Source organism: Leptinotarsa decemlineata, unplaced genomic scaffold (genome assembly GCF_025532065.1).
Source record: "Leptinotarsa decemlineata unplaced genomic scaffold, Ldec_3_MD MMD2_tig00000251_RagTag_RagTag, whole genome shotgun sequence".
Classification (NCBI taxonomy): domain Eukaryota; kingdom Metazoa; phylum Arthropoda; class Insecta; order Coleoptera; family Chrysomelidae; genus Leptinotarsa; species Leptinotarsa decemlineata.
The window spans coordinates 8,362,793-8,372,186 of record NW_027412547.1 but is presented as its reverse complement, the minus strand read 5'-3'; the positions used below and the strand labels follow the sequence as shown (position 1 = coordinate 8,372,186).

Genomic DNA, 9,394 nt, shown 5'->3' with positions numbered 1-9,394 from the left:
AGTTACTAATAGTTTCATTGTGTTGATAATTATAATAAGTAAGGTATCATTTATAGTACGTTTTGTTATTTTTTTTTCTTTAGCAATTATAATGGCTCCCATTTTCCATATGAGCGTTAAATTGGCTCTCGTTAGTCGCATTTGTCGAGTAATAGCAGCGACGGACTTTTTTATAAAACTGTAATTGTACCTTATCTACATGTCTGTAGTTGATTATTATACTATGATTAATTGTTCTCTTATAACAAAGGTAATATTTTATAATAAAAAAATACAAGAACGAGGTTGTTATTCAAACTTCCCTTTAGTAGGCTCCCATTGCCCTATTCTCCCTTAGGTATTATCTTGAAGTTATGCACCGCTTGCGAGAAGCAATACGAAGACTACGTCCGGTATTGTGGAAAAGCCATTCATGGCTTTTGCACTTGTTCGTAATTTTTTGGCCAAAAACAACGCCGTAATGGTGCCTCAGCCAACAATCGGTGAACGAGTTTAAGGACATACCAAAAAGTGCATGTCAGAATTGCTTTGAGAATTGGAAAAAACGCCAGCACAAGTGTATTAAATCTGAGGGGAAGGGGGACTACTTTGGAGGGAACGAAATAGAAATTGATGAATAAATGAATATTCTTTGACAAAAATGGAAATTAACCTTATTTTTAGAACAGACAGCGTATCATACCGTTTTTCTTGAAATTAAAAAATAATCATTGTGTAAACTTGGTAGAGAAATATCGAGTAATTTGAGGAATCATTATGCAGCCAAAATAAATCATTCTGTGCTTGATCGGTAGACAAGTTCGCGAACAGGCCTGCCAAGTCTAAGTCGAGTTTTTATAATTGATTACTCGAAGAACTAGTCGCATCCGTAATTACTAAATATACCTTCTATTGTGTTTTTTTGGCACACTTATGTATGAAAATGATAATTCTAGGAATTCCCGCGTCGACATAAGTGGCTATTTGTGTTCAGTCTATCGCGGACAATCCCATGATTATTTTTTAAACGGTTTTATTTAGCTTGCCCCGATTGTTTGGGTCAAATTTAGTAATTGAAGTTTGCCCCCCTTCCTGTTGATAGATTGATCGAAAATAAACTGTGTAGGTATCAATGGCGAATTGTATATTTTTTCACAACTACCTCTATATAGGTATCAAATGACAAGGCTTGACTAGTAGAATATTTGTACGCTTTAAAAAAGATGCAAATTCAAGATGGCCGAAGCTACAAAATGACGGATTGCATATTTTCTCACAACTACCTCAATATAGGTATCAAATAACAGGACTTGACTAGTAGAATATTGGTACCTTTGAAAAAAGAGGCAAATTCAAGATGTCGGAAGCTACAAAATGGCGGATTGCATAATTTCTCACAAATACCTCAATATCGGAATCGAATTACAGTGCTTGACTAGTAGAATAGTAGTACACTTTGAAAAAGCTGCAAATTCAAGATGGCCGAAGCTACAAAATGGCGGATTACATATTTTCTCACAAATACCTCAATATGGGTATCAAATAACAGGGCTTGACTAGTAGAATAGTAGTACACTTCAAAAAAGATGCAAATTCAAGATGGCCGAAACTACAAAATGGCGGATTACACATTTTCTCAAAACTACCTCCATATGGGTATCAAATAACAGGGCTTGACTAGTAGAATAGAAGTACACTTTGAAAAAGATGCAAATTCAAGAAGGCCGCAGTCACAAAATGACGGATTTCATATTACTTTGTGATACTGAGGCACTAGATTCTAGATGAACCAAAAAGAATGGGAAGAATTGAGTAACAAAATTAGAAACTAAAAACTTCAAAATAAAATTGGGTAAAGATTTTTTTAACGACAACCCTCAGAAGTCGAAATATTGTGCGAGCTAAGGACTAACGAGGTCTTACCGTTCGACGTCTGATTCCAGATAATAATGTAGTAAAAACTAAAAAATAATTCTGAAGTTCCTAGATAGCAGTCATCACACCATTCTCGTCAGCAATCTACGGAATTGATCAGAAAATAAAAATAAGAGAATCGTTGGGCGTAGCGTAACCTGAATAAATATGTAAATATTACGTCCAACGATTTCATTATTTTTTCATCTGATCAATACCATAGATTGCTGCAGAGAGTGCTTTGATTACTGCTACCTAGGACCTTATTAATTGTTTTTCAGTTTTATGTACATTATGTACATCATTATTATTTTCTTTTTTAATAAAACCGTTTAATACATTTTTTACTTATTTTATTTTATCGTTTGATGCAACTTCGTGTTTTGACTTCTTAAACTGCTTTTGCATTTTCCAGATATGTTTACAACTGAGTTATGAAATTTGGCTGCTCTCGATATTTATAGAGAGCATTTATAAAAATTGTTTTTTTAACACTGATCCTACTTCTGGAACCTCGGAAATTGTGAGATTTACAAGAACGATTAATTAGAAATAGTTACCGATTTGGGGAACAAAAAAATCTTTTTTCAAATCATCAATTTGCGTTTTCGAGATATTCGCATGAACTAAAATATCCTCATTTCGTTTTTTTCTCTAATGCTCTCATTTCAAATAATATACATAGGTTCCAACAGGTTTACACCCAATTACAGGAAATGTTAAAGAAAATATACCGAAAAAAATAACATTTAATTCAATTGAATTCACATATTACATATTCAATTGACAAATTACAAATAATATAAATGAAATAATATAATTAGATTCAATTGACATATTATTATAAATGAATTAGCCCCTTCACAATATTGACAGAAACAATTGAAAATTATATAAAAAAAACTATAAATGAAAAGTTCTATGTAAGATACAATCCCTGATTGTATCTTACATAGAACTTACATAGAACTCAAAGAGTTTTCATTAATGTCACACAGGTTACATACTAAATGGAAATTATAACACATTAAACACATAAAGGTGATTATCACCTTTATATCTCTGAATTCTCTGGTGTTACTCATTATGAAGCCAACAATCGACTAGCGGACGAAACAAATTGGTCTAATCTAAAACAAAAGTGAATTTCTGATCAAAATTAATACCAAGGTCTTTCATTTCATTAACTCGACTTATGGTATTGTTATCAATTTCATAAGTGAATTATATTAGACTATTCTTTTTGGAAAAAGACAATACATGACATTTAGCAATGTTAAGATTCAAACGATTATTGAAACACCAATCATATATTAGATCTAATTCATACTGTATGAAAACAAGACAGAAAAAATGTGCTATATCATGTTCCTGATGATCTGGTATGAACCAATTTCAAATATGACGTTTTGTTCATTCGATTCAATCGATAATATTCAATTAGATATATTTTTTTTCAAAAATATACTTAAAATTGATTATATTGAAGACAACAACGATAAAAATAAAAACAACAATAAAAATTAATTGGCGCTCCTGGGCGACTTCATCGATTCCAGTGGCGCATTTGCTTTTTTAGCTGCAGAAAAAACCGGAAAAACCTGCAGCACCACATCATCTGAAGATCTTGATCTGCCAATGTCCTCTCTCTCACAAAACAAAATGTAGGGTGTCTCCAGAGGCTCCAATAGATTCAATTTCTTAGAGCTTAAAACCTACATACAAACATTCGAATATACCTACACGATAGGTTGAATGGACTGACGCCTATCAAAAAACAACTACTCCCCTGGCTAATACCACGAAGGGCGTTAGATTATATCCGACAGGCGTCAGTGCAGGAATCTTCACAGAAAATTTCCTGCATATGCAATTGGCAATTCAACTGAAACAGTCGACCTTCAATTTTGGAACGGGCACACTTGCATACTGGTTTTGGGCTCCTTAACCACTCATCAGTGCAAGATAGTGGCCATCATCGACCTAAAGTCAATGATATTCCATAATTGAAAATCGGAATTCTCTCAGAGTATTTCATTCCTCTTCCTAGGTTGGAGCGAACAACAAAATGTCACTCCATCTAGCATATCTGAAATTTGCCCGATTCCTCTGAATAAGAAAGAAAAACTTTCTTATTAGTCAGTGGGCTATGCTTGAAAACTGGCAATAAACAAATCTAAATAAATGAACTTTAATTCAACTTACTGTGTAGGTATATTTGAGACTGGCTTGAACGTTTAAAGTTCATTTCTTTAGATGTGTTTACTGCCAGTCTTTAAGCATTGCCCACTGACTAATAAGAAAGTCTACAATATAAAACGAACCAACATACAAAATTCCAGCTACTGAAAATATACCGGTATGGAGAAACAGTGATGAAAAGGTAATTTTCATATGTGAATGCGTCCCTTTTATCCCCGGGGTGGACGGCTCGAGTTGGAATATAAAATATAAAACACTACAATAAAAAACGAGCCTACATACAAAATTTTAGCCTCCGAAAATATAGCGGTATGGCGAAACAGTGATGAAAGGGTAATTTTCATATGTAAACGCACCCCATCTACTATATATCCAGTTGATATATTTGAAAATCCTTTCTTATTGTACATCTACAACATAAAACGAATCTACATACAAAATTTCAGCCTCCGAAAATATAGCGGTACGGAGAAACAATGATGAAAAGGTAATTTACATTTGTAAACGCATCCCTTTCACTCCCACGGGGGAAGCCCTAGTTGGAATATTCAAAAATCCTTTCTTATTGTACATTTACAACATAAAACGAATCTACATACAAAATTTTAGCCTCCGAAAATATAGCGGTATGGAGAAACAGTGATGAAAAGGTAATTTACATTTGTAAACGCATCCCTTTTACTCCCACGGGGGGGAGCCCCAGTTGGAATATTCAAAAATCCTTTCTTATTGTACATCTACAACATAAAATGAATCTACATACAGAATTTTAGCCTCCGAAAATATAGCGGTACGGAGAAACAAAGATGAAAAGGTAATTTACATTTGTAAACGCATTCCTTTCACTCCCACGGGGGAAGCCCCGGTTGGAATATTCAAAAATCTTTTCTTATTGTACATCTACAACATAAAATGAATCTACATACAGAATTTTAGCCTCCGAAAATATAGCGGTACGGAGAAACAGTGATGAAAAGGTTATTTACATATGTAAACGCATCCCTTTTACTCCCACGGGGAGAGCCCCAGTTGGAATATTCAAAAATCCTTTCTTATTGTACGTCTACAACGTAAAACGAATCTACATACAGAATTTTAGCCTCCGAAAATATAGCGGTACGGAGAAACAAAGATGAAAAGGTAATTTACATTTGTAAACGCATCCCTTTCACTCCCACGGGGGAAGCCCCAGTTGGAATATTAATATATATATATATATATATATATATATATATATATATATATATATATATATATATATATATATATATATATATATATAATATATATATATATATATAATATATATATATATATATATATATATATATATATATATATATATATATATATCACAATGTATGTAGAATTCAGTTTGTTAGTCAACACGCTTGAAAAAGCTACTGTGCAGCGAAACACGTATTGCGGATTTGTTAATCTGTTTTAGTGAAAATCTCACAAAGTGTTTTTCAAAATACATCAACTTCAACTATATAAATATATATATATATATATATATATATGTATATATATATACCTATATAATATATATATTTATATATATATATATATATATATATATATATATATATATATATATATATACATATATTTTCCGGGTTTTCCTGCATCTGAAAAAGCAAATGCGCCACTGGAATCAATGAAGTCGCCTCGGAGCGACCAATTAATTTTTATTGTTGTTTTTATTTTTATCGTTGTACTATGTTCATTTAATATATATATATATATATATATATATATATATATATATATATATATATATATATATAAATAGATAGGTACTTTCTGATCATTCCCATATTGATTTCAACTTAAGAGCCACCGGTATATACAGCTGTTTCAGCCTATCGGCATCGTCAGTACCGGGCAGGCGGTCCTCGATTGAAGACAAAATGTGAAAAACCAGAAAAGTACTTGATGAAAATAGCTGCGTAAACGCAAGTGGAACCACCTATTGGTGTGACACCCAAGTCAACTTGCCAAGTTTTTATATATATATAATATATATATATATATATATATATATATATATATATATATATATATATATATAAAGTATAATTACAAGAAATACTTTATTATAAAGTACTAGTATTAATTAGAAAATTACTTTAGACTTCTACCTGATATGTAATTTTTTTGTGTGCCTATTAGGTATGAAATTTGGAACACATGATGAATGATTTTCATGTATTGTCTAAGAACATATTATTATGTGTTTTATATTTTATAGCCATAGGCATATTTGTTTTAAATATCTCAGGTTTAGCTACATTACTGATTTACTCAACAACTGGTTTTCTCGGTGTTGTGTTAAGCTCACTGAATAGTTACGTAAAAGTGATTATTTTTCCATCGGTTTCATTATTATTATCCTGATACGAGACGAAACTCGAAAAACAAAGTAATTTCGGTCAGGGTTAACGAATCATTCGTTTGTTTTCCACAGTATGAGGAAGATGCCTGCTGCGGCACGTACACATTTTATCATTATAATAAACGTAAATACACAAACACCACTTGTGGTTTGATGAATGACAAAGTCGAGTAGGTTTCATTAATATGTGACTACCTAGTTCGTTAATAATCTGAGTGAGGGAATCAATATCGACTATCGAGGTTTCTTAAACGATTTTATTTAGCTTGCCCTGTTCATTTGTGTGGGTCAAATTTAGTAATTGAAGGTTGACTCGCTTCTTGTTGACTGATTGATTTGAGTAGAAGAACAACTCAGTAGCATTTGTGCTGAGTTGAACTTCGCCTTTTATTATATCAGCAACTAGCTCTGCAATTTATCTAAATATGTGTATGTAACTACAGCTGGGAAACAATAAAGACGATTATTATTATTATTATTTTTTTATTTTCATCACCGCAGTGTGCGCTGGTCAGGCCCTATCTCCCGAAGCTCCGATACATTCGGGAGGGCGCGCCAGCAATTGCAACCAATGACCACTCCCCACACCGTGGGGTAAGTGATCATTGGGTCCGAGAATCATGTGCCCTGAGCAAGTGCAGTGAGCCAAGAAGGACAGCCTTCTGCATCTGTGCGGCTTATATTTCTGCCTTAGTGCGGCAAGCCGGTATGATTTTAAGATTCGAGAGTGGAGAGGACATCATTCCACCAAGGACTCCAATAATCAGAACAACCATCTTGACAGAGTGATCTGGATAGAGTCTGCGGAGTTCGAAGAGAAAATCTCGATATTTTATCCGTTTTTCCTCCTTTTTTCTGACGATATTCGTCTCGCCAGGAGCTGAAAACTCCACGACAAATATCGTTTTGCTCTGGTGATTGAGAAGGACTACATCAGGCTTATTAGCTTGTATGAGCCTGAGGGTGGGAAACGAATAGTTTCAATAAATTCGGCACTTCTCGTTCCCCACAGCGGATTCATTATCCCCGGAGCGTAGGGCAACACCGATGTCTCGTCAATACCGTAAGAGTGCCGCAGATGGTGATATAGCACTCCTAGGGCCCCGTTATGTCGATGGATATAGGCCGAGACCGCACATGCTGGACATGCTGATAGCAAGTGCATTAGGGCCTCGGGCGCCTCGCGGTGCTTATTATTATTATTATATTTGGTATACACATTAAGTTTTGATGACAATACAATTAAATGAATTGTATATAATTGTAAATCCAAGATGGCCGCAGCTACAGAATGGCGGATTACATATTTTTTCACAACTATCTCAATATGGGTGTCAAATAACAACCTGCACTAACAGCAGACAAGCCTTATTAGCCTTGGAGATCGTGTTACGTCAGGGCTATTACTAGAGTGCCACCAAGATTTAGCCAAAGCCTCTGTAGATAATATCCTGAGGTGAGTGAGAGGGCACGACAGGAGTAAAGGTAATCGCATTGCTGACCCTTTGGCCAAGGAAGCGGCTGGACTAAGAATTTCAGGACCCAGTAGCACCTACGGCCTGATGACTTCGACAATTGCGGAACTAGCCAAATGTTACATTCATGCTCAATCCCTAAAGAGATGAGATGGAATCAAAGGATGTAACCTTGCCAGGATCACTTTGGGCGACCCTGAGAAGCTGGCGCCGAAGAAATATCTGGCGATGACCAGGAAAAATCTAAGCTCAACAGTAGGATTTCTAACTGGCCACTGTCAACTGAGGAAACACGTCCATAATATGGGACTAGTGGACACACCTCTATGCGGGATGTGTAAACAGGAAGATGAGACTGTCAGGCATGTCCTATGCGAGTGCCCGGAGTTACCGTCATTTAGAGAGTGTGTGTTCGGCAAGTTTTGGCCTACACCTGCCGATATAAAGGAGATATCTCCTGGTGACCTGTCCACCTTCCTGAAAAGGACAGGATGGACAATGGCCTAGGAGGACAAGTTCTCGGGAGGATGTACAATGGGTCACTTGTGTCCTACTACTTGTGGGCTACTCTGCAGATACCGAGATCAAATGACAGGGCCTAGTAGAACAGTAGTACACTTTGGAAAAAATGGAAATTCAAGATGGCCGCAGCTACAAAATGACGAATTACATACGATTTCACAACTACATAAATATGGGTATCAAATGACAGAGCTTGACTAGTACTATATTACCTAGAACATTATGAAAAAGATACAAATGCAATATAATGCATACAAACAACTTTGTCAACCCAGAATCGGAATACAAGCATGGATCTCCCACCCAAGTCAAGATTTTGTATCGTGTCGAGGACTGTGTGGAGTTAGGGTGGGTAGAAATGATACTTCGTTAGCCATACACCATCTAAATTAAAGTTGAAGGTTAAAACGTGCCGATAACCGTGTGGCATTAGTAAAAACTTGACCTACAAAAGAAGTAATATAACTATTTCAAGTAGAGTCTCATCTAAGGTATGGCATTGCATTTTGGGTATTCTGTAGTACTATTGAATCAGGTCTTCGTGTTACAAAAGATATCTTTGCGGTTTTTATGAGGGGCAAACCATAGGGATAGTTGTAGACAATTTTTCGTTAGATACCGAGTTCTCACTCTATTCAGCATCTTCATTCTCGAAGTTGTTTGCCTGATTCATGAAAGATATATATATATATATATATATTTGTGATTTCAATTAGGAGACCTAGAATTTCTAGGATATCATAACATCACCACGGAGGCAGCTACAGCTACTTGCGTGACTTCCGAGTCCAGGATATAAATATATAGAAGGAGGTGTTATCGAGTGTCTATGATTTAATTCAAAAAGGAAAGGATTAGTCGGAACAGCACTCAAGAAAAATTATTGGCAAACCGCGGACACGTG

At 35.1% G+C, this 9,394-nt stretch overlaps 1 long non-coding RNA gene across 1 annotated transcript in view; it reads right to left on the bottom strand.

The window, feature by feature from the left end:
* Positions 1-2,629: 2,629 nt before the first annotated feature.
* The window catches only part of LOC141481674 (uncharacterized), a 34,659-nt gene continuing 27,894 nt past the window's right edge, over positions 2,630-9,394 (bottom strand). Inside the window, exon 2 of the long non-coding RNA XR_012465096.1 lies at positions 2,630-3,023. This is a non-coding gene — a long non-coding RNA (uncharacterized lncRNA). The remainder of the gene's footprint in view (positions 3,024-9,394) is intronic.